The sequence below is a fragment of the Lipotes vexillifer genome, unplaced genomic scaffold (assembly GCF_000442215.2).
Source record: "Lipotes vexillifer unplaced genomic scaffold, Lipotes_vexillifer_v1.1 scaffold328, whole genome shotgun sequence".
Taxonomy (NCBI): Eukaryota; Metazoa; Chordata; class Mammalia; order Artiodactyla; family Lipotidae; genus Lipotes; species Lipotes vexillifer.
The window spans coordinates 576,170-603,129 of NW_006799460.1; the positions used below are offsets into that span (position 1 = coordinate 576,170).

Sequence of the window (26,960 nt, forward strand, 5' to 3'; positions counted from 1 at the left end):
GCCCCGACCCCCGCTGGAGTCCTGATCCCCGTAGAACCCCAGTCCTGCTGGGGAACCCTGGTCCCAGGCAGAACCCCGGCCCTGCTGCAGACCCCAGATTTTCTGTGGAATCCGGACCTGGGGTCCGCGCAGCCTCACTCTCAGGAGTGGTCAGTCGGCGAGTGGTCAGCTCGGGCATGTAAAGCTTAAGCCGCCCCGTCCCCTTTCGGCGCCGCCGGACCCAAGTGAAGGCAGCCTGCGCTCTGCTCTTGTTAGTGTGAGCATGTTCCCTGTCCTGCTCTTCCTCCGGAACCTCGGGTCGCAGTGTGGCTTCAGCACCAGGCGAGCCGTGTTCTGTCCCCGAGAGGGGAAGCCGGACCGGCGAGTGAAGCCAGCAAACAAGAACCGTGCCTTTGTGCTCTTTAAAGGACCAAGAAGAAAATCCTGTAAACTAACCCGCGAGACCCTTCCGTTAGTGTTTTTGGAGTGTTACTTTAACATCGATTCTTGGGTTCGAGGCTTGGTGGTGTCTGAGACTTTACGGTGTGTGGAGTGGGTTTTAGCCCGACTTAGAGATAGATTGAGCACGTTAGTTACAATTCACCCTGATAGCAACGTAGAAACAGCAGTTGGCGCAGCCCTTCTGCTCAGAGACCCCAGGAGTAGAGTTCTCTGTGGAATACCGAGTGCCCCCTCTCCAGCCTCCCGAGAGATGGGAGAGCGGGCGGCAGAGACCACCCATAGTTCTCCCGCAGCTTCCCTCTTACGGAGTCCGGGTGGGAGCAGCTGCTGCTTGTTTGTGCTGGGAACAGCGTAAGTGCCCACTAAAGGATGTATACTTAAGACAGCCTGGAAGAAGTGTTCTATGCTCCATCTCCCAGGGCTTCAGCATTCCTGGGCGCAGATGTCAGCCAAGTGGTGCTCCTGGTAACTTGAGTGCTGTTGAGAAGCATCAACAAGTTCATCTTGTGCTTAGAATAGTGTGTAACGTTCCGTGAGAGAAATCAACCTGGAACACAACTATTTCAGATTTGGGGGTTTTGTTTTCTTTTTAAGCTCCCCCCCTTCCCGTTCGTATCCCAAGTGTCTTTCTGGAGGAAAGGTGTTAATTAGGATTGGCTTCATGCGGAGGGAATAAAGCATGTTCAAGTATGGCTGCAGAGCCTCATGATTGATAGCTGAGAATAGCTACCATTAGTGAGGGTTTGCTTTGTCCAGGCATCGTGCTCAATTCTTTATGGACATTATCCCAGCTAGTTCCTATGCCTCATTCTCCTGTTCTGTAAAGCTGGACTTATAACAGTCCTGCTTCATGGTGTTGACAAGGGGACTGCATGGAATAACGTGGTACAGTGCTTGGCGCTTAGAAAGTGCTCAGTAAATAATCATAGTAGTTGTGGTTGTAGATTTTATTATGTCCAGAGTCATGATGAAAAGCTGGCACTTTAACATTGCAGTTGTGATCATTTAGTTGACCTTGAACCTGATTCCTTGTCTCATTCTTAGACTTTCCAAAAGCATAGCTTTTCTCTTCCTGAATCCCCACATGCAGGAGGTCCTTGAATCTCGTTTATCCTTAAGCTTCATTATTTCTGTTGTCTCTCATTTCTTTGTCTCTGTCTTCATCCAGTACCCCCTTAGATGGTTCTCGACACCTCGTAAGTTGACCGAGGGCAGTGGTTTCCTAGCTGCTCTCTACTTCCAGAGCTGTTTCTCTTTTATCATCCCCAGTGCTGCTAGAACACTTCCTAAAACACAGATTTGTTCTCTGTTTAAAATTTGGCCCTGGAGCTTCATTCCAGGTCAAGTACAAACGCCTTAGTTCATCATGGCCCACAGGGTCCTGTCTAACCACTGGCGGGCTCTCCTCTCCTTGTCCACAGCAGCTGAGCGTGTCACACCACACGCCTCCAGGCTTTGCTCTTCTGCCTGCAGTCGTCTTCTTCCTTCCTGTTCCAGCTCCAGAGTCTTTTCTGGGGAGCGTCCACATTCCTTCAGGAGGCCTGGTCACTCCATCCCTTGAGCTCCGTCCCTTGAGCCACTGCTGTGCCCAGGAGGAGCTCTTGCTGCACTGGGCATCCCCAGGGGCAGCTTTGGGTCTCCCCTTCTGTGTCACCGGCACCCAGCGCTGTAATGGCACTCAGTCTGTTCTCTGCAAATTCCAAATGCTGGCTGAAGGACAAAAGAGCACATCTTGGGAAGTCTCTCAGTACTGGTGATAACCAGAAATTGAAGTTTCAAAATAAGCTATCTTTTTAGACTAGCAGTCTGGAAATAGGGAGCAAAATCTGAGATTTTATTCAACTCTGGGATGTCAGTTGGCTCCATACTTGTAAATGCTAAGTGCTTTGTATTTTGTTTTGAATGAACATTTTTATTGTTTTTTATTAAATCAGTATTATTTTATTATTCATTTTTTAAAAATTTAATTGAAGTATGGATGATAAGTGTTGTGTTAATTTCTTATTAAGTCAGGATTAAGTGTTTAATTAGTGCAGCGGGTAGGTTCCCTCTCCATGTTTACATGTTCATCACTAGCAAAGACAGCAGGGCCAGCCAGCACTAGTTATGAGGTTAGCCAAAGGCCAGGCACGTGTGCGTTTCTTTCAGAATGTAAATCTTTGTCTCTACCAAATTGAAAGAGAGTCCTAGTTCAAAGGACACAGGACAGTGTTACCTTTGCTGCCCCCTTACTGCTGTGCTAACTAGTCTCACTTCCTGGCAGAGACACTGTGCTTGAGCTTTTGCATTGTAAACCTACATCTTTTTTTCAGAGTGTTGTTTTGAAAAACAATGCTCCCACATTCACATGGGCTAAACATGGTGCAGTCTTGTAGGAATGCCTCTCATAGAGCCAAGGACAAAATCAGCTCCACCGCTTCTGTTCTATGTGTTTAAAAACACATTTCCAAATGACCAATAATTTTTGAAAATCAGAGAATAGAAGGACTTTTGATAAAGAGCCCTAACCTTCTCCATTCTACTCCTTCTACTATAGACTGAATGTTTGTGTCCCTGCAGAATTCATATGTTGAAGCAGAATCCCTAGTGTGATTGTATTTGGAGGTGATTAAGTCATGAGGGTGGAGCCCTCATGAATGCTACGAGTCCCTTGCCCCTCGTGCCACGTGAAGACACAGAAGACACGGTCTATGAGCCAGGAAGCAGGTCCTCACCAGACACCAAAGCTGCCAGTGCCTTGATCTTAGACTGTGAGAAATAAATTTCTGTTGCTTATAAGCCACCCGGTCTATAGTATTCCATTGTAGTCGCCCAAACAAAGACACCTCCCCAGGTGCAGCCACATTGATTCTTTTCTTGGGTTCTGTTTTAGTTATCTTCCTGATTACTGTTGCGTTTCTAAAGTATAGTGTTGATCAATTCAGACTTTTCTGAGCCTCATGAGGAGATAGCTCACTTAAACCAACTCCATCTTCTTTTCCCTTATCAGTATAGTTATATCACTGTTTTTAATTCTTGTATTGGTTATCTTTATAAGCTTAGGGCTTCCCTGGTGGAGCAGTGGTTAAGAATCCGCCTGCCAATGCAGGGGACACGGGTTCGAGCCCTGGTCTGGGAAGATCCCACATGCCGCGGAGCAACTAAGCCCATGCGCCACACTACTGAGCCTGCGCTCTAGGGCCCACGAGCCACAACTACTGAGCTCACGTGCTACAACTACTGAAGCCCGCGCACCTAGAGCCCATGCTACGCAACAAGAGAAACCACTGCAATGAGAAGCCCATGCACTGCAACGAAGAGTAGCCCTCGGTCACTGCAACTAGAGAAAGTCCACGCAGCAACAAAGACCCAACACAGCCATAAATAAATTAATTAATTAATTTAAAAAAAACTTATATTTTTCATTTTTGATTTCTTCTGGTAATGATAATTTTAGCCAAAATGTTTTCTAATAAAAAAAAGTATGGGAATTCCCTGGTGGTCCAGTGGTTAGGACTCTGCACTTTCACTGCCGAGGGCACGGGTTCGATCCCTGGTTGGGGAACTAAGATCCCACAAGCCATGCGGCATGGCCAAAAAAAAAAAGGAAAAAGTATTTCCATTTTTGACAATTGAAACATTGATAAACATTTCTGATTTTTTTCCATTGAGGGGCCAAACTGACGGGACGGGAGCAGGTTACTCTGCCGTTTTTCTAGATCTTTGAGTCGCACATCAAATCTGGGCTGATCACTCCACACTTGTTTAGCCTGCCTGAGAGCTTCACGACAATTTCCCCAGCTCTGTGATCATGGGATCACAGGTGATCAGATTCTCCAGTGGAACCATGCTTCATCATCACAGTTGGAAAGTGGACAGTGAGTTTGGAGGGCAGCCTAGTAAGAACCTGGCTTTGGCGTCTGTTTTCGGCATTGTTGATGCTCTTGAGAGCACTGGCCGGGGCATTCGTGCCCACTGTTATGGTGGCGCGGAAAGATGGCGGAAAGAGCATTTCTAATTTTTTTTTGAAATACAATTGACTTACAGTATTATGTTAATTTTAGGTGTACAACATAGTGCTCTGGTATTTCTGTACATTACAAAATGATCACCATGATAGACCTAGTCACCATTTGTCACCATACAAGGATATTAAAATATTCTTGGCTATATTCCTTATGCTGTACATTACATCCCTGTAATTTATTTACTTTATACCTGGAACTTCGTACCTCTTAGTCTCCCCCACCTATTTCACTCATCCCCCCAGCACCCCGCTCCGCTCTGGCAACCACCAGTTTGTTCTTGGTATCTATGAATCTGTTTCTGTTTTGAGAAACATTCCTAATTTAATGTGAATGTGGTTTCTTTAATTGTCTAAGAGTTCAAAGTGTAAAAAATAATATAACAAACACCCCAGTGCCCACTGCCCAACAGATCTTAACATTTTGCTGTATTTCATTTCTTTCTTTAAGAAAAAAACATTGCAGATATACTCGAGACGCTTTGTGTATCTTTCCAAGATCCCAGGCCCTTCCCTCATTCCCCAGAGATAACCAAGGTCTCTCTGCACTTTGGCTGTTTAGGTTTGTAGGTAACAATATGGAGGGTATTGTTTTACGTGATTTAAACTTCAGGTCGGTGCTGTTGCTGTGTGTGTGTGTGGTTTGTTATCCTTGTTGATGTAAAAGTCCCCTTCCTCCTCTTTCCCCTCCCTCATCTTCCTTCCTTTCCACTCTTGGTAGCACGTGGAGTTATCAGACTCCCAAACTTTTGTTCCTGAAGGGCATGAAATGTTATCTTACCATTTATATTAGTCTGCTTGGGCTGCCATGACAAAATACTGCAGACTGGGTGGCTTAAATGACAGAAATTTATTTTCCCACAACTCTGGAGGCCAGGAGTCCAAGACCAGGGTGTCAGCATGGTTGAGTTCTGGCGAGGGCTCTCTTCGTGTGTGCTCACATGGCCTTTCCTCTGTGTTGGCTGAGAGAGGGAGAGATCTGGTAACTTACTCTTACAGGGACACCTATGGGATTAGGGTCCTAACCCTCTGGCCTCATTTAACCTTAATTACTACCCTAAAGGCCCCATCTCCAAATACAGTCACAATGGAGATCAGCGTTTCAACATGTGAATGGGAGGGGGCGGATACAGGTCAGTCCATGTAACACTGTTTCAATTTGTTTTCCTAATTACCAGGGAGATTGAACATCTTTTCACATTGACTGGTGATTCAGCTTTCCTCTTTGTAAATTGCTTCTTCGTATCTTCTGCCCAGTGAGGGGAGAGTATCTCATTGATTTGTAGCGGCTCTTTATATAATCTGGATACTAAATATGCTTGCACAAGTCTCCCATTTTCTGACTTGCCGTATTAGTTTTCCTGTTGCTGCTGTAACAAATTACCACAAAACTTTATTATCTAACAGGTCAGAAGTCTGAAAAGGGTCTCACTAGGTTAAAGTCAAGGTGTCAGCAGGGTTGCGTTCCTTTCTGGAAATTCTGGGGGAGAATCCATCCATTTTCTTGCCTCTTCCAGCTTCTAGAGGCTGCTTGCGTTCCTCGACAATATGTCAAGTGTTAGCAAAGATGCCGAGTAGCTGCAACTAGAACTCACACACATTGCTTGTTGGAGTGTAAAATGGTCAAACCAGTACAGGAAAATAGCAGTTTCTAATAAAGTTACACACACACCTATGCTAGGACCCAGTGATTCCCCTTCAGGGTATACCCAGGTGAAATTCATACATATGTCTACAAAAAGTCTAGTTTATACCAGCTTTATTCCTAATAGTCTCAAACTGGAAACAGCCCAAGTGTTCTCAGTAAGAGAATGGATCAACAAATAATGAAACAGTATAATACTACACTGCAGTAGAAAAGAGTTAACTACTGACGCATGCAACAGCCTGGGCAAATCTGAAGAGCCCTATGTTGACGGGAAAATCAGAAGAAACTATTCAGTACAATCCTCAGTGATGTCATGAGCATGAAGTGAAATTAACCTGCGGCCATCTGAATGGGAGTCATGATTGCTTCCAGGAAGGGGGGTGTGACACAAAAGCGGCAGGAGGGAGCTTTGGGGAAAAACGAGGATGTTCTATTTATTGATCCAGGTGGTAACTGTGTGCATACATACATTTGTAAAAGATCATCAAGAAATAGCCTTAAGATTAGTGCATATTATTGTGCAGATTATATCTGGTAAAAGTTTTGTTTTTAAAGGAAAAAGACTCTCTGAACCTTAAAGGATTGGTAAAACTTGCTTGTGAAAATGCCTGGGTTTGGTGCCTTTTCCTCTCTTTGGAAGAAGGGTTGGGAATGGTTCTTTTTGTTATCTGTTTAGTCTCTTTAATAGTTATTGTGATATTCAAGATTCCTGTTTCTTCTTGAGCTATGTTTGGTAATGTGTGGTTTCTGAGAAAAATATTTTCCTCTAAGTGTTCAAATTTATTTGGCATAAACGTTATTTGTAACGTTTTCTTACTATTTTACAATTACAGTTGTGATCTTTTTCATTTGGAGTATTATTTGGGTGTGCCTGTCATTTTTATTAGTCTTGCAAAAGATGTTTCTATTGTATTAGTCTTTTCAATGAACCAGCTTTTGGTTTCATATGCTATTGTATGTTTGCCTTCTGTTTTATTAATTTCTGCTTATATTATTATTCTCTTTATTTTGATTGGTTTCCACCTTCTTGAGTTGAATGCTTAATCCATTTCTCTTTTTCTTTTTTTCCATTCCTTCATCAAGAATTTATTGGCCATTTATTTTGTGCTAGGAACTGTGGAAGGTACTGGAGTGAACCATGAACTCGGCAGAAAATTTGTCTTTGATGAGGTGACAGGCAAGTGGAGGAAACAAGCATCTTATGACTAAATGCAATGTGATTAACTAAATTTCAATGATCTCTGAAAGAAAAAAAAAAGAACTGAGACCAGAAACTAATAAGCTTCTGCATCAGGTCACCCATGCCTAGACATATTTGCCAATCTCTTACTTAGTAGAACTTTGTGATTAGTGTACTGTTCTTACTGATAACTGTTAGATGAACTAAGACTTAATACAGTTTACTTTCTGGTTAAATTAAACACAGTTCTATAGAGTAGGCAGCAATCATACACGTACATGTATTTCCAGTTCCCGTTCACATCTAGTTGCTATTTCTCTTCTGCCTGGACTGTCCCCTCAATGGAGATGGTCATCATTCTTGTTTCATGCTGGCTCTTTTCCTGGGTTCCAGGCCTTGTCCTCCGCCTCTGCTTGTGTCATCATCACCTGCATCGTCAGGGCTTTTTCCCCTTTCCAGTACGCTCTGCACAATTTCCACTGCCCACCACTGGTCACTAGGGAATGGTCCTCTTTCCAAGCGAGGGACCCTGCAGCCCTTGGACTTCCCTGAATCTCAGCACCCTGGGTCTTCTGTGTTCTGTCTGCACTTGACGAGCTGGGGAGTGGCTTTTAAATGCTCTCCTTTGACAGAATAACAACAGAGATTGAGTGCTAACGTGTTAAAGTGCTAAAGTTTCCAGACCTGCAGCTGTTCAGGTCATTTTACTGTTTGACCTCTTCAGACCAACAGCCGTGTCAGCTATGTTAGCATTCACCTTAACCTTATGGTTGAAGTAACCCTTAAGATTTCTCACCAGTGCAGTAATGTGGTTTCACAGCTTGTGGAAATTCTGTTTCCCTCCCATTTCTCACTGTATATACTATATTGTGAACATTCACTTTTAGCCCAATTGACATTTTTAAGTGTTTTTACTTTTGTGCATAAAACATCAAATCAGGGACTTCCCTGGTGGTCCAGTGGGTAGGACTCTGTGCTCCCAGTGCAGGGGGCCCAGGTTCGATCCCTGGTTGGGGAACTACATCCTGCATGCATGCCACAGCTAAGAGTTGCATGCCACAACTAAGAAGTCTGAACGCTGCAACTAAAGAGTCTGCATGCCTCAACTAAAGATCACGCATTGCTGCAACTAAGACCCTGTGTGGCCTAAATAAATAAAATAAATAAATAAATAAATATTTTAAAAAACAAACAAAAAACCCCCATCAAATCATATTCTGTTATCCAGAGAATAGGGATCCATGTTTCAAATGAAACACATCTGAATGTATTCACCTAACTCATTCAAAACAACAAAAAAATTCTCATTGTCGTACTAGTTCGTCAGAATCTGAATCAGCACTTCTCCATTCAGATTGGCCACACATCCAGAGCTCAACGGCCACATGTAGTGCTTATGCTGGACAGCACAGTTCTAAAAGACCGATTTGTTCATGTTGACGAGCTTATCAGATGAGGAGAAACACAGGTCATTAAATAAATTGTTTCTTTCACAAACGAGAAAATATTTATCTAGAGGCAATAAAAATGCCAAAGAAGTAAAGTCTTTCCTCCAAATGAATTAAGTATTAATTTCTAAGCTAAGTTATTTTATGTCAATATAAATTACAATTAGCAATCTAATAAATTCTAGTACCTTAGAGTTTTAGAAAAATTCTCTAACACCCACTGTTTGTCTGAGTGTGGGAAGTATAAAGATTATCCCTGTTCTTTGGCGCTCACAGTCTGGTGAAAGAGTAGACCTGACAATGAATGGTTGACAGGTAGGGCGATGTGATAAGGAGGACAATGGCCAGGGGCTGCTTAAACAAGGCACGGGAACGCAGAAGACGACTTCACGTGAGAGGAGACACTGGAGCTGAGTCTTAGAGGATAAACAGGAGTTTTCCAGATGAACAGAAGAGGGAAGAGCACTGTGACCAGAAGAAAAGCAGATGCTTACAAAGCACAAAGGGCGGAAGACGCTGGCAGTGCCCAGGGAGCTGTGAACGTTTGCCAAAGTGGTGCAGAAGGAGAATACAGGGAGAGGAGAGGCTAGACAGAGACAAGTAGGGGTGCTCCATGATCAGGTTCATGCTTGATAAGGTCGCTTTGACTGTAGTTTGAGAAATAAAAAGAAGAGGACCAGGCTGAAGGCAAGGAAGCCAGGGCTGAGGCTCTTGCCCGGTTCAGCTCAGAGATGCTGAGAGTATGGGCAAAAGGAACGACAGGATGAGGAGGGGAGGGAAGAGATGCAAGAAGATTTTGGAGGCAGAATCAACGGGACCTGGTGACAGATGGGATGTGGTGTGAGTGAGAAAGCAGGACCCAGGAAGCCTCCTGGGTCTCTGGTTATAACAAATCTCCCCCCGACAAAATTCCCGTTCCCTGGCTGTGATGCCATCTTCCAACCTTCAGCCCAAATTTCATTTCCAAAGCAGATACCACCCATAAACAAATAATTTCTAACTTACAGGATATCAGATCCTAAACTCCTAAGTGACTGACACACAGAACAGCAGAGATGGGAACAAATCAGTCAAAACATTTAAATCATAAAAGGTTTCAGGCCATTAACCATCAAAAGCTATTTTGGGTTGGTCAAAAAGTTCATTCGTGTTTTTCCATAAGATGGCTCTAGTAGTGCTTAGTTGTCTTTAACTTCATTCAAAACAATTTTGTTAGATTGTATTGTGACAGTTATATCAGCATGCATTAAAAAAAAACATCAAAATCAGTGAATTTTTGTGTAACCATTTTAATATTGAAGATAGAAGAAAAACAATATTTTCAGCATATTATGCTTTATTATTTCAAGAAAGGTAAAAATGCAACTGAAAGGCAGAAAAAGATTTGTGCAGTGTATGGAGAAGGTGCTGTGACTGATCAAACGTGTCAAAAGTGGTTTGTGAAGTTTTGTGCTGGAGATTTCTCGCTGGACGATGCTCCCTGGTTGCTCCATGGTTGGGTAGACCAGTTGAAGTTGTTAGCGTCAAATCGAGACATTAATTGAGAACAGTCAACATTATGCCATGTGGGTGTGATAGCCGACATACTCGAAATATCCAAATCAAGCACCGAAAATCATCTGCACCAGCTTGATGATGTTCATCGCTTTGATGTTTGGGTTCCATGTAAGTTAAGCGAAAAAAACCTTCTTGACCGTATTTCTGCATGCGATTCTCTACTGAAACGTAATGAAAATGTTTCATTTTTAAAACATTGTGATGGGTGATGAAAAGTGGTCACCGTACAGTAATGTGGAATGGAAGAGATTGTGGGGCGATCGAAATGAACCACCACCAACCACACCAAAGGCTGGTCTTCATCCAAAGAAGTTGATGTTGTGTATGTGGTGGAATTGGAAGGGAGTCCTCTATTATGAGGTCCTTCTGGAAAACCAAACTATTAATTCCAACAAGTACTGCTCCCAATTAGACCAGCTGAAAGCAGCACTCGATGAAAAGCGTCCAGAATTAGTCAACAGAGAACGCATAATCTTCCATCAGGATAATGCACGACCACATGTTTCTTTCATCACCAGGCAAAAACCGTTAACAGCTTGACTGGGAAGTTCTGATTCATCCACCTTATTCACCAGACATTGTACCTTTAGATTTCTATTTATTTTGGCCTTTACAAAGTTCTCATAATGGAAAAAAATTTCAATTACCTGGAAGACTGTAAAAGGCACCTGGAACAGTTCTTTGCTCAAAAAGATAAAAAATTTTGGAAAGATGGACTTACGAAGTTGCCTGAAAAATGGCAGAAGGTAATGGAACAAAATGGTGAATACATTGTTCAATAAAGTTCTTGGTGAAAATGAAAAATGTGTCTTTTATTTTTACATAAAAGCTGAAGGAACTTTTTGGCAAACCCAATACAAAGTGTCAGACATAAAATTTCAGGTTAAGTAAGTGAAGCCATGATGAAAGTGTGTAATATTCTTGGGAAACTTTATACGCAAAGCAAACACCAACAAGTCATTTAATAATTGCTGAGTCTCCATATGCCTGCCAGATTGACCCAGGTCCATGACAGGACTTAGTGAAGGCGTCTACTCCACATGAGTTTACTTTGCCCTCACACTTTGTGTTGGAGCCCAGTGCCTCATAAATATTTAACTTAAACTGCAAAGCAGAAAGATCAACCTGGGACATTAATACCAGGAAGTTAATCTGAAAATCATATGGTGATAGCCTCCATTTTAATTAATGTTCTATTACTCATACCACGATTGATTTTTAAAAATGGTTTCATGTTAGGTATCTTATAAGTACACTAAAACCAATACAGCCTGTATTCACATTAGTGTGCAATTTCCACTAATTCTTTTTATTTTAATGTATTTTATTTATTTCTTTTTGGCTGCGTTGGGTCTTCGTTGCTGCGCGTGGGCTTTCTCTAGTTGCTGTGAGCGGGGGCTACTCTTTGTTGCGGTGCACAGGCTTCTCACTGAGGTAGCTTCTCTTGTAGAGCACGGGTTCTAGGCGCACGGGCTTCAGTAGTTGCAGCACGCAGGCTCAGTAGTTGTGGCTCTCGGTCTCTAGAGCGCAGGCTCAGTAGCTGTGGCGCACGGGCGTAGTTGCTCCATGGCATGTGGGATCTTCCCTGACCAGGGCTCAAACCCGTGTCCCCTGCATTTGGCAGGCAGAGTCTTAACTACTGTGCCACCAGGGAAGTCCCTCTACTAATTCCTGACAAGGGAAAATACACATATTTGGCTTTTCTCTGGCATAAAACATTGATTATTTGGCTGTAGTCATCAGGACTTAAGATGCACAGCCAAAAATAAATAAATAAAAACAAATTAATTAAATAAACAGACAAGCAAAAAGATGCTGAGGAGTCTTTGTAAAGCACTTCATCTTCCTTCATGTCATTCTCGTCTGCGGGGGCTTGGAGGCCCATCTGCTCTTTGAAGGCCAAGGCCAGGGCTAGGGCTTCACACCCTGGGGCTTCAGACAGGACTTCAGGTAGGTGGAGTCATAGCCCTTGCCCTGCCCCAGCCGGTCGCAGGTTGTCAAACCCAGGACCCGGCATGAAGGTGGGATCAAGCCCCTGTTGACAAAGCCTCCTCTGAACCTCATCGTCACTGGGCTGATGAATATTCCAGGATGTTTTGGGAAGTTTCCTCTGGCGATACTGATTTCACCACATCCGTGTGATTGTTGTGGAACTGATACTGTGGGATTAAGCAGGTTTTTTCTTGTTGGAAAATGTCCTTGATAATCTCTTCTGTCTCAATTTCATCTTGGGTGCTCAGAAAGGTGGAGGACAGCTGAGGGAGAGGCTGGGTGGCTGTCAAGCTTCTCCAGCATGTGTGTCCCAAGCCTGCTGCTGCGGACTGAAAGCTTGTTTCCCACCCTCACCTCCAATTCATCTGTTGAAGCTCTAATGCCCAACCTGATGGTATTTGGAGGCAGGGCCTTTGTGGGGTAACTGGTTAGATTAGGTCATCAGGGCGGGGCCCTCATGATTAACGCCTTATGAAAAGAGAGCATGCGCTGAGGAAAGGCCATGCGAGGACACAGTGAGAGGACAGCCATCTAAAAACCAGTCAGTGAATCGGCTGGCACCTTGATCTCGGAATTCCCAGCCTCCAGAGCTCTGAGAAATACGTGCTTGTTGTTTTAAGACACCCAGTCTGTGGTGATTTGTTAACAGCAGCCTGAGTGGACTGAGGTGCCTGCAGAGAGGGCCCCATTCCTCTCTCTCTTTCACCTAATGGGACTCTTCCGCAGACCAAGCCGGAGAACCTTGCCTCGGGAGAAGGGGTCTCTCGTAGCAATAGAGAGACCCAGGTAGTAGGGGCATGTGTGTGCGCGTGCACACGTGCCACTGTGTTTAGTGATGTATGGGTGAGGCCTTGTGTGTGCACCACTGCGTGTGTTTGTCATTTACTCTTCCAAGTAAATACTGAGTGAATTATGTGCTGGGTGTTGAGCCCTCACCTCCACCACATCGCCAGACCACCTTTGTCAAGGTCACCGGGGTCAGTTCTCCATCCACCTCCTACTGCACCTTGGGCTGCAGCTGATGTAGCCCCCTTGCTTTCCTCCGTCAACACGACCTTCCAGGCCGCCATGCCCCCTGACTTTCTGCTCTTTCTGCTATTTGACTGCTCCCCTCTCATCCTCTACACCTCCACATGCTGACATGCTCCCGAGGCTCGGTCCGCGGAATCTCACCTTCTCTACCCTCACTCCCTCCCCCGTGATCACATCTAGTACCACGGCTTGAAACGAGCTACCGTCTCTCGCATTGGGATCTGCAGATGGACTGTCCCTTGAAGTGCAGCTCATTCTCCACCTGCACACTCGGCATCGCTGCTTGTAGACCTCAGTGGCACCAAAAAAAGAGTCAACACTCAACTCTTAACTCTCCTGCCCCCAGTTTTTCCTTCTGCATCTCAGTTAATGCTCAGGCCAAAAATCCTATAATTGCCTTTTAATTCCTTATACACCGTATCCAGTCATTGGACAAATATTTTCCCATCTCTCTTCAAGATATAACAGAATCTGACCTCTCGCCACCTCCACTGCTGTGAGCATGGCTTGAGCCACAGTCCCTCTCACCTGGAACACTGCAGTGGGCTGCTGCTTCATCTCAGTTTCTGCCTTTCCGACCCTGCAGTCTGTGCTCAAAATACCAGCCAGTGTGACTCTGTTAAAATTTAAGTTGGATGTGTTAATCTTCTCTTCCACCCTCTTCATGGCTTCACAGACCTCTCAGAGTAAAAAAGAAAAAAGCAGGAATGTTGGAATTTGCAGACCAGGAATTTTTTTTAAAAAATGATGATTGATATTCCAAGGGCTTGAATGGAAAAGTAGACAACATGCAAGAGCCAGATGGATAATGTAAGCAGAGAGAAGGAAATCCTAAGAGGGAGTCAAAGGAAACACCAAAGGTTAAACAAACAAACAGTAACAGAAATGAAGAGGCCTTTGGTGGGCTCATTTGTAGACAGGACAGGGCTGAAGAATCTCAGCTTCAGGATATGACAGTAGAAACTTCTAAAACTGAAAAGCAAAGAGAAAAAAGACTTTAAAAGAAATCAGAACATCCAAGAATTGTGGGACAGCTACAAAAAGGTGTAACACACATATAATGAGAAGAAACAGAGAAAGAAGCAGAAGAAATATTTGAAACAGTAACTGAAAATTTCCCAAAATTAATGTCAAAAATCAAGCCACAAATCCACGAAGCTCAGAAAACACCAGACAGGATAAATGCCCCCAAAACTACACCTAGGCATATCACATTCAAAGACATGGAAATCATACCAAACACACAAAAATAAGATGGTAACTAGGAAAACAAACAAACAACAGCAAACGCAAGGATATGGAAATCAAAGATAAAGAAAAAACATTGAAAGAAGCCAGAGGGAAAAACATCTGACCTATAGAGGATGAGAGATGAGAACTGCATCTGACTTCTGAGAAACCGTGCTGGCAAGAAGAGTGTAGAGTGAGACATTTAAAGTGTTGAAAGATAAAACCACCAACCTAGAATTTCTTATGAAAATATCCCTCAAAAGTGAAGAAGAAATAAAGACTTTCTTAGACAAATGAAAATTGAGAGAATTTGCTGCCAGTGGACCTGCCTTGCAAGGAATGTTAAATAGAGTTGTTCAGAGAGAAGGAAAAATATAAGTCAGAAACTTGAATCTATATAAAGAACGGAAGAGCACTGGAGCATGAATAAGTGAAGGACAAATGAAAACTTTTATTTCTCTTATTCTTTTTATTTTTTCACCACTCGGCTTGTGGAATCCTAGTTCCCTGACCAGGGATCAAACCCGGGCCCCCTGCAGTGGAAATGCAGAGTCCTAACCACTGGACCACCAGGGATTTCCCTAATTTTCTTGTTCTTTTTTTTTTTTTTAACATCTTTATTGGGGTATAATTGCTTTACAATGGTGTGTTAGTTTCTGCTTTATAACAAAGTGAATCCGTTATACATATACGTATGTTCCCATATCTCTTCCCTCCTGTGTCTCCCTCCCTCCCACCCACCCTCCCTATCCCACCCCTCCAGGCGGCCACAAAGCACCGAGCCGATATCCCTGTGCCATGCGGCTGCTTCCCACTAGCCATCCACCTTACGTTTCTTAGTGTATATATGTTCATGCCTCTCTATCACCCCGTCACAGCTCACCCCTCCCCCTCCCCACATCCCCAAGTGCGTTCTCCAGTAGGTCTGTGTCTTTATTCCTGTCTTACCCCTAGGTTCTTCATGACATTTTTTTTCCTTAAATTCCATATATATGTGTTAGCATACGGTATTTGTCTTTTTCTTTCTGACTTACTTCACTCTGTATGACAGACTCTAGGTCTATCCACCTCGTTACAAATAGCTCAATTTCGTTTCTTTTTATGGCTGCGTAATATTCCATTGTATATATGTGCCACATCTTCTTTATCCATTCATCCGATGATTTCTTGTTCTTAGTTGACCCTATTTTTCTTGTTCTTAATTGATCTAATAGATAACAATTCAAAATAACTATAGCAACAATGTATTTGATTATGTTTGTATGTGTGTATATATATATATATAAATTTATAAAATATATGCTTATATATAAGTGAAATGAATGACAGCAATGATACATGGGATGGGAAGGAGGAATTAGGAATATTATTTTTCTAAGGTAATTGCACTGCCAGTGAAGTGGTATAGTGTTATTTGAAAGTGGACCTGGATTAGTTGTACATATATATTATAAACTCTAAGGCAACCACTGAAAGCAATTTAAAAAGAAGTGTAATTGGGGACTTCCCTGATGGTGCAGTGGTTAAGACTCTGCACTCCCAATGCAGGGGGTCTGGGTTTGATCCCTGGACAGGGAACTGGATCCCACATGCATGCTGCAACTAGGAGTTTGCATGCCACAACTAAGGAGCCTGTGTGCCGCAACTAAGGAGCCCACGAGCTGCAACTAAGGAACCCATCTGCTGCAACTAAGGAGCCTGCCTGCCACATCTAAGACCCAGCACAACCAAATAAATAAATAAATAAATATTTTTAAAGAGAAGTATAATTGATATGTCAAGAAAGATGAGAAAATGGAATCATAATACGATCAATTAAAAAGCAAAAAAGAAGAACATGGAAGACAAAATAAGAACAAGGGCAACAAATAGTAACAAATATTGTACATAGTAATCCAACTATGTAAGTAATCACTGGGCATCAGTGGTCTAAGTATACCAATTCTAAGAGATTGTCAGAGTGTATCAAAAAAACAAGACCCAACTATATGTTGTCTACAGTAAACCCATTTTAAATATAAAGACACATATAGATTTAAAATACAGAGATGGAGAAAGCTATACCATGCTAACACTAGTCAGAAGGCAGTGGGAGTACCTAGATATATATGTTTTTCTTTTTTTTGCGGTACATGGGCCTGTCACTGTTGTGGCCTCTCCCGCTGCGGAGCACAGGCTCCAGACACGCAGGCTCAGCGGCCATGGCTCACGGGCCCAGCTGCTCCGCGGCATGTGGGATCCTCCCGGACCGGGACACGAACCCGTGTCTCCTGCATCAGCAGGCGGACTCTCAACCACTGCGCCACCAGGGAAGCCCGGGAGTACCTATATTAATTTCACACAGTTTAAACTTCAGAGTAAGGAAGGTTATCAAGGATAAAGACGGGCTTTACATAATGATAAGGGGGTCAATTCTCCAAGAAGACCTAACAATCCTTAATTTGTATAGCCTAACAATAGATAAATTGTTGAAAATACATGAGGCAAAAACTGATAGAACTGCAAGGAGAAATTGATGAATACACTACACACTCTTCTCAAGCTCACATGAAACATTCTCCAAGATAGACCACATACTGGGCCATAAAACACACCTTAATAAATTTAAAAGAATAGAAATCATACACTATCTTCTCTCATACCACAATGAAATTAAACTAGAAATCAGTAACAGAAAGAAAGCTGGAAAATCTTAAAATACTTGGACATTAAACATCATACTTCTAAATAACATGAGTCAAAGAAGAGATCTCTAGAGAAATTTAAAATTACTTTGAACTAAATGAAAATGAAAATAAAACATACAAATTTGTGAGATGTAGCAAAGGCAGTGCTGAGAGGAAATTTTATAGCATTGAATGTATATATTTAAAAAGTAGAGGGAGTTCCCTGGTGGCCTAGCGGTTCGGATTCCAGGCTTTCACTGCCATGGCCTGGGTTCAATCCGTGGTTGGGGAACTGAGATCCCACAAGCCATGTGGTGTGGCCAAAAAAAAAGTAGAAAGCTAAAATCAGTCATCTAAGCTCCACCTTAGGGAAGCAGAAAAAGAGGAGCAAATTAAATCCCATGGAAGCAGAAGAAAAGCAATAAAAAATGGGGTAGAAATCAGTGAAACCGCCAATAGGAAATAGAGGAAATCAACAAAATGAAAAGCTGATTCTCTGAGAAGATTAATAAAATCTATAAGCCTCGAATCAGGCAAAGAAAAAGAGATGACACAAATTACCAACATCAGAATGACAGAGGAGGCATCGCTACAGGTCCCAGGGAGGTAGCTTGACTAAGAATGAGAAATATTAAAAGATAAACTTCAGAGAAGAGTAAAATCATTCTCATACAGATAATATTAAAATGAACATGGAGATTGGTCCTAGATGGCGGAGTAGAAAGATGTGCGCTCACTCCCTCCTGCGAGAACACCAAAATCACAACTGACTGCTGAACAGTCATCCACAGGAAGACACTGGAACTCACCAAAAAAGATACCCCACATCCAAAGACAAAGGAGAAGCCACAATGAGACTGTAGGAGGGGTTCAATCACAGTAAAATCCCCTAACCCCTGGGGGGGTGCCTCACAAACTGGACAACACTTATACCACAGAAGTCCAACAACTGGAGTGAAGGTTCTGAGCCCCACGTCAGGCTTCCAAACCTGGGGTCTGGCAATGGGAGGAGGAATTCCTAGAGAATCACACTTTGAAGGCTAGCGGGATTTGATTGCAGGACTTCGACAGGACTGGGGGAAACAGAGACTCCACTCTTGGAGGGCACACACAAAGTAGTGTGTGCATAAGGACCCAGGGGAAGGAGGAGTGACCCCATAGGAGACTGAACCAGACCTCTCTGCTAGTGCTGGAGGGTCTCCTGCAGAGGCGGGGGGGGGGGGGTGGCTTGGTGGTGGTGGCTGTGTCTCACTGTGAGGACAAGGACACTGGCAGCAGAAGTTCTGGAAAGTACTCCATGGCATGAGCCCTCCCAGAGTCCACCATTTTAGCCCCACCATAGAGCCCCGGTAGGCTCCAGTGTTGCATCACCTCAGGCCAAACAACCAACAGGGAGGGAACCCAGCCCCACCCATCAGCAGACAAGCGGATTAAACTTTTACTGAGCTCTGCCCACCAAAGCAACAGCCAGCTCTACCCACCACCAGTCCCTCCCATCAGGAAATTTGCACAAGCCTCTTAGATAGCCTCATCCACGAGAGGACACACAGCAGAAGCAAGAAGAACTACAGTCCTGCAGCCTGTGGAACAAAAACCACATTCACAGAAAGAAAGACAAGATGAAAAGGCAGAGGGCTATGTACCAGATGAAGGAACAAGGTAAAACCCCAGAAAAACACCTAAATTAAGTGGAGATAGGCAACCTTCCAGAAAAAGAATTCAGAATAATGATAGTGAAGATGATCCAGCACCTTGGGAAAAGAATGGAGGCAAAGATCGAGAAGATGCAAGAAATGTTTAACAAAGATCTAGAAGCATTAAAGAACAAACAGACAGAGATGAACAATACAATAACTGAAATGAAACCTACACTAGAAGGAATCAATAGCAGAATAACTGAGGCAGAAGAACGGATAAGTGACCTGGAAGACAGAATGGTGGAATTCACTGCTGCGGAATAGAATAAAGAAAAAAGAATGAAAAGAAATGAAGCAGCCTAAGAGACCTCTGAGACAACATAAAACGCAGCAACATTCACATTATAGGGGTCCCAGAAGGAGAAGAGAGAGAGAAAGGACCCGAGAATATATTTGAAGAGATTATAGTCGAAAACTTCCCTAACATGGGAAAGGAAATAGCCACCCAAGTCCAGGAAGCGCAGCGAGTCCCATACAGGATAAAACCAAGGAGAAACATGCCGAGACACATAGTAATCAAACTGGCAAAAATTAAAGACAAAGTATTGAAAGCAGCAAGGGAAAAATGACCAATAACATACAAGGGAACTCCCATAAGGTTAACAGCCGATTTCTCAGCAGAAACTCTACAAGCCAGAAGGGAGTGGCCTGATACACTTAAAGTGATGAAAGGGAAGAACCTACAACCAAGATTACTCTACCTGGCAAGGATCTCATTCAGATTCGCTGGAGAAATCAAAATCTTTACAAAGAAGCAAAAGCTAAGAGAATTCAGCACCCCCAAGCCAGCTCTACAACAAATGCTAAAGGAACTTCTCTAAGTGGGAAACACAAGAGAAGAAAAGGACCTACAAAAACAAACCCAAAACAATTAAGAAAATGGTCATAGGAACATACATATCGATAATTACCTTAAACGTGAATGGATTAAATGCTCCAACCAAAAGACACAGGCTTGCTGAATGGATACAAAAACAAGACCCATATATATGCTGTCTACAAGAGACCCACTTCAGACCTAGGGATACATTCAGACTGAAAGTGAGGTGATGGAAAAAGATATTCCAGGCAAATGGAAATCAAAAGAAAGCTGGAGTAGCAATACTCATATCAGATAAAATAGACTTTAAAGTAAAGAATGTTACAAGAGACAAGGAAGGACACTACATAATGATCAAGGGATCAGTCCAAGAAGGAGATATAATAATTATAAGTATATATGCACCCAACATAGGAGCACCTCAATACATAAGGCAACTGCTAACAGCTATAAAAGAGGAAATCGACAGTAACACAATAATAGTGGGGGACTTTAACACCTCACTTACACCAATGGACAGATCATCCAAACAGAAAATTGATAAGGAAACACAAGCTTTAAATGACACAATAGACCAGATAGATTTAATTGATATTTATAGGACATTCCATCCAAAAACAGCAGATTACACTTTCTTCTCAAGTGCGCATGGAACATTCTCCAGGATAGATCACATCTTGGGTCACAAATCAAGCCTCAGTAAATTTAAGAAAATTGAAATCATATCAAGCATCTTTTCTGACCACAATGCTATGAGATTAGAAATCAGTTACAGGGAAAAAAACATAAAAAGCACAAACACATGGAGACTAAACAATACGTTACTAAATAACCAAGAGATCACTGAAGAAATCAAAGAGGAAATCAAAAAATACCTAGAGACAAATGACAATGAAAACACGACAATCCAAAACCTATGGGATGCAGCAAAAGCAGTTCTAAGAGGGAAGTTTATAGCAATACAAGCCTACCTCAAGAAACAAGAAAAATCTCAAACAACCTAAACTTACACCTAAAGCAATTAGAGAAAGAAGAACAAACAAAATCCAAAGTTAGCAGAAGGAAAGAAATCATAAAGATCAGAGCAGAAATAAATGAAATAGAAAGAAAGAAAACAATAGCAAAGATCAATAAAACCAAAAGCTGGTTCTTTGAGAAGATAAACAAAACTGATAAACGATTAGCCAGACTCATCAAGAAAAAGAGGGAGAGGACTCAAATCAATAAAATAAGAAATGTTAAAAAGGAGAAGTTAAAACAGGCACCGCAGAAATACAAAGCATGCTAAGAGACTACTACAAACAACTCTATGCCAATAAGATGGACAACCTGGAAGAAATGAACAAATTCTTAGAAATGTATAACCTTCCAAGAGTGAACCAGGAAGAAATAGAAAATATGAACAGACCAATCACAAGTAATGAAATTGAAACTGATGAAAAATCTTCCAACAAACAAAAGTCCAGGACCAGACGGCTTCACAGGTGAATTCTATCAAACATTTAGAGAAGAGCTAATACCCATCCTCTCAAACTCTTCCAAAAAATTGCAGAGGAAGGAACAGTCCCAAACTCATTCTATGAGACCACCATCATGCTGATACCAAAACCAGACAAAGATACTACATAAAAAGAAAATTACAGACCAATATCACTGATGAATATAGATGTAAAAATCCTCAACAAAATACTAGCAAACAGAATCCAACAACACATTAAAAGGATCATACACCATGATCAAGCAGGATTTATTCCAGGGATGCAAGTATTCTTCAATATATGCAAATCAATCATTGTGATACACCATATTAACATTGAAGGATAAAAACCATATTATCATCTCAATAGAGGCAGGAAATGCTTTTGACAAAATTCAACACCCATTTATGATAAAAGCTCTCTAGAAAATGGGCATAGAGGGAACTTATCTCAAAATTATAAAGGCCATATATGAGAAACCCACAGCAAACATCACTCTCAATGGTGAAACACTGAAAGCGTTTCCTCTAAGGTCAGGAACAAGACAAGGACGTCCACTCTCACCACTATTATTCAACATAGTTTTGGAAGTCCTAGCCACGGCAATCAGAGGAGAAAATGAAATAAAACAAATACAAATGCGAAAAGGAGTAAAACTGTCACTGTTTGCATATGACATGATACTATACATAGAGAATCCTAAAGATGCCACCAGAAAACTACTAGAGCTAATCAATGAATTTGGTAAAGTTGCAGGATACAAAATTAATGCACAGAAATCTCTTGCATTCCTATACACTAATGATGAAAAATCTGAAAGAGAAATTAAGGAAACACACCCATTTACCATTGCAGCAAAAAGAATAAAATACCTAGGAATAAATCTACCTAGAGAGACAAAAGACCTGTATGCAGTAAACTATAAGACACTGATGAAAGAAATTAAAGATGATACAAATAGATGGAGAGATATACCATGTTCTTGGATTGGAAGTATAAATATTGTGAAAATGACTCTACTACCCAAAGCAATCTACAGCTTCAATGCAATCCCTATCAAATTACCAATGGCATTTTTTACAGAACTAAAACAAAAAATCTTAAAATTTGTATGGAGACACAAAAGACCCCTAATAGCCAAAGCAGTCTTGAGGGAAAAAAACAGAGCTGGAGGAATCGGACTCCCTGACTTCAGACTATACTACAAAGTTACAGTAATCAAGACAATATTGTACTGGCACAAAAACAGAAATATAGATCAATGGAACAGGATAGAAAGCCCAGAGATAAACCCACGCACCTATGGTCAACTAATTCTTGACAAAGGAGGCAAGGATATACAATGGAGAAAAGACAGTCTCTTCAATAAGTGGTGCTGGGAAAACTGAACAGCTACATGTAAAAGAATGAAATTAGAACACTCCCTAACACCAAACACAAAAATAAACTCAAAATGGATTAGAGACCTAAATGTAAGACCAGACACTAAAACTCTTAGAGGAGAACATAGGAAGAACCCTCTTTGACATAAATCACAGCAAGATCTTTTTTGATCCACCTCCTAGAGTAATGGAAATAAAAACAAAAATAAATAAATGGGACCTAATGAGACTTCAAAGCTTTTGCGCAGCAAAGGAAACCATAAACAAGATGAAAATACAACCCTCAGAATGGGAGAAAATATTTGCAAACAAATCAACGGACTAAGGATTAATCTCCAAAATATATAAACAGCTCATGCAGCTCAATATTGAAAAAAACAAACAACCCAATCCAAAAACGGGCAGAAGACCTAAATAGACATTTCTCCAAAGAAGACATACAGATGGCCAAGAAGCACATGAAAAGCTGCTCAACATCACTAATTATTCGAGAAATGCAAATCAAAACTACAATGAGGTATCACCTCACACCAATTAGAATGGGCATCATCAGAAAATGTACAAACAACAAATGCTGGAGAGGGCGTGGAGAAAAGGGAACCCTCTTGCACTGTTGGTGGGAATGTAAATTGGGTACAGCCACTATGGAGAACAGTATGGAGGTTCCTTAAAAAACTAAAAATAGAGTTACCATATGACCCAGCAATCCCACTACTGGGCATATACCCAGAGAATTATGGTATATACCATAATTCAAAAAGACACATGCACCCCAATGTTCACTGCAGCGCTATTTACAACAGCCAGGACATCGAAGCAACCTAAATGCCCATCGACAGATGAACGGATAAAGAAGATGTGGTACATACATACAATGGAATATTACTCAGGCATAAAAAGGAATGAAATTGGGTCATTTGTAGAGACGTGGATGCATCTAGAGACACTCACACAGAGTGAAGTAAGTCAGAAAGAGAAAAACAAATATTGTATGTTAACGCATATCTGTGGAACCTAGAAAAATGGTACAGATGAACCGGTTTGCAGGGCAGGAATTGAGACACAGATGTAGAGAACAAATGTATGGACACCAAGGGGGAAAAGCAGTGGGGGATGAAGGTGGTGGTGTGATGAATTGGGCGATTGGGATTGACATGTATACACTGATGTGTATAAAATGGATGACTAATAACGACCTGCTGTATAAAAAAATAAATAAAATTTTAAAATTTTTTAAAAAATAAAATGAACATGTGTTTTATTTTCCTCATATGTGAGTGAACCAAGCAGATGTTATGATCCGTTCAAAGGAAAAAGTCAGAAGGCTAGAATTTGGGACTTTCCTGGAGGTCCAGTTGTTAAGACTCTGCGCTTCCACTGCAGGGGGCACGGGTTTGATCCCTGGTCGAGGAACTAAGTTTCCGCATGCTGCACGGTAGCTGGAAAAAAAAATCAATAAAAACCAAGTTTATATTAAAAAAAAAAAAAAGGCTAAAGTTTATATGGAGTAAAGGAATTGAATTGCAAATGGAGGTAAAATGATTTTTCTATAGAAGACCATGGAAACTACCAGATAAGATGGCTCGAATGTCTGCCCGTCATCACCTGTGATTTACAGAAAGCTGCACAACAGCTCAGCGACAAGGAATCCTAGAATTGGATAACCTAGCAGGAGGTGCCAGATGAATACAACGTATAGCTTTTTACTGAAACACAACTTTATTTTTTCTCCGAAGACTTTACTTACATCAACATTAAATCAAGTACATGAAAATTTCACTTACTTGAGTTCATATGAATTATCAAGCCAATATGACTCAGTGAAAGTCTGAATTAGGGGCCTTTCCTAAGAAAATGACAAATAAGATGCTTATCTTCTGTGCCAGCTCCGTTTCTGTCACAGCCCTGCTGCTACTAGTCAGCGGATATCCTGTGATCAAGGTTTCTCAGGTGCAAAGGGAGGACCCGGCCTGGCAGGTATAGGCTGCCTCCTCGTCAGTATGTGGAGCTGGAAATGACCTACTGTCACCCTGTGCTCTGGCCCAGAAGCCAGATGCCAAACAGAGCCTTGAGTCCTGGCCACCGCTCCGCAGCACCTGCACTTTTGGCCTGTGACCCTCCCTGGGAGGAGCCTGTCCACTTCACTGGCTTTTATGCATCAGGAGCACCGAGGCTGTGACTTTGCTGGTCTCTTCCTCCCTCTTTGCAGGCGTTTTAGAGAAACACTAAGAAAAAGGATTACTGTTGGGTGGTATGAGGGGAAGGGGCACTTTCGGAGCCAGAAGATGGTGAAGGCAGGTGCTCAAATAAGGGAAGCCCCGTATGGACAAGCAAATAAAGGTAGAGAAGCAAAAGGAGCAGAGGGCCTGTCAGCTCCATTTCCCCTGGGACAGAAGTGCCAGGGCACAAACGGTGTAGTGGGTGCAAGTAAGAAGCCCGCCCTTTCTTCTGAGATCGTAGAGCGACTCTTTTGCATCAGAATAGCCTTTCTCAGGAAGGACTGTGATTAGGAACGGGCCAGAGGCGAGGTGTTCTTTCCCCTCACTTGGCCAGGTAAGGTACTTAGAGGGAAATCTGATGTATCTTCTCTCATCCCCCCTTTTGAAAGACACCCCTGGGATTTTCTCACGGGATGAGGGAGGACTGAGAGGCATTTTTTCCTGCGTCTTTGCAGTGACTGTGCTAAGGCAAACACTGACACTGGATGCAGGAAGGGAAGAGAGAGAACCCCGGAGCGTCGTACAGGAGGAAGCTGGGGCCTGGTCTGCCGTTTCAGCAGTTCTGGTTACGTTCTGCCCTGTGCTTGGGGAGTTTTCTACGGCGTTAGTCGTCACAGCCAACGACTCCCTCACCAAGGCTGCTGCATCTGCACATCATCTTCACTTCTGGTGGCGTATAAAGTGGAGAGCTGGGTGATACCTTTTCAGTACTTAAACCGCAAATGACTTTATGTTGTTTGACTAGATCTCTTCTTTTTTTTCAAAAATTTTTTTATTGTGGTAACATACACACAAAATTTATCATCTTAACCATCTTAGGTGTACAGTTCAGTGGTATTGAGTGCATTCACATTGTTGTGCGACCATCACCACCATCTGTCCACAGAACCCTTTTCAACTTATAAAACTGAAACTGTCCCCATTATTAGTAATAACTCCCCATTCTCTCCTCCTTCCAGCCCCTGGAAGCCACCATTCTGGTTTCCATCTCTTACAATGCTGACTATTCTAAATACCTCATATGAGTGGAATTGTACAATATTTGTCTGGCTTATTTTTGACTGGCTTATTTTACTTAGCATAGTGCCCTTAAGGTTCATCCATATTGTAACATGTGTCAGAATTTCCTTCCTTTTTAAGGATGAATAATTCTAAGTATATACTTGTTTTGCTCATCCATTCGTCTGCTGATGGACATTTGGGTTGCTTCCACATCTTAGCTATTATGAATATGCTGCAATGGACGTGAGTGTACCAATATCTCTTCGAGGGCCTGCTTTCAGTTCTTTGGGGTATATACCCAGAAGTGGAATTGCTGGATCTTATGGTAGTTCTATTTTTAATTTTTTTGAGGAACCTCCATACTGTTTTCCACTCCTACCAACACTTTGCATTTTACATTCCCACCAACAGTGCATAAGGGTTCAAATTTCTCCACACACTCATCAACACTTGCTATTTTCTGTCTTTTTTTATTGAGCCTCTCCATGGGTGTGAGGTGGTACAACGTTTGATATGCGTTTCTGTAATGATTATTGATGTTAAGCATCTCCTCATGTGCCTATTGGCCATTTACATATCTTCTTTGAATAAATGTCTATTCAACTCCTTTGCGCATTTTTGAATTGGGTGCCTTTTGTTGTTGTAGAATTTTAGTTCTCTGTATATTCTGGATAATAATCCCTTACCAGATACACGATTTGTAACTGTTTTCTCACATTGGGTGGATGTTCATACAGTAAATTGCTGTACAGTAATTAAAACAAATTCATTTACTCATTCAACAAATGTTTACTGAGTGGTTATTTTATGCCAGATACTCATCTAGATATCGGGGATACAGTTATGAATAGCACAGGTAAAACCCCTCTCTTCAAGGAGTTTATAATCTAGTGGGGAGACAGGTCCTCAACAAGGTACATAAAATAGATTGTGTAGTAGATAGTGTTAAGGGCTAAGAAGAAATAAGCAGAGAAGGGAGACGCTAAGGGCTGGACATGAGGTGGGGCATGACAGTTTAGGTGGGGTGACCAGGAATAAAGGCCTGAGGCTGGGGGTCGAGGAGGAACAGACTGGGACAGAGTAAGCCAGTTGTGTCAAAATGGACCGAGTTGCTTGAAAAAATATTGAATTGTAGAGTGATGTGTGCAGTAACACACCATTCCTG

At 42.1% G+C, this 26,960-nt stretch overlaps 2 non-coding genes across 2 annotated transcripts; one reads left to right on the forward strand and one right to left on the reverse strand.

Moving 5' to 3' along the window:
• The first annotated feature begins 3,912 nt into the window (after positions 1 to 3,912).
• TRNAE-UUC (transfer RNA glutamic acid (anticodon UUC)) lies at positions 3,913 to 3,985 on the forward strand. Its single transcript has one exon. It is a non-coding gene; the product is annotated as a tRNA-Glu (tRNA).
• An 11,049-nt stretch (positions 3,986 to 15,034) lies between these two features.
• TRNAG-UCC (transfer RNA glycine (anticodon UCC)) lies at positions 15,035 to 15,107 on the reverse strand. Its single transcript has one exon. It is a non-coding gene; the product is annotated as a tRNA-Gly (tRNA).
• Positions 15,108 to 26,960: the final 11,853 nt, after the last annotated feature.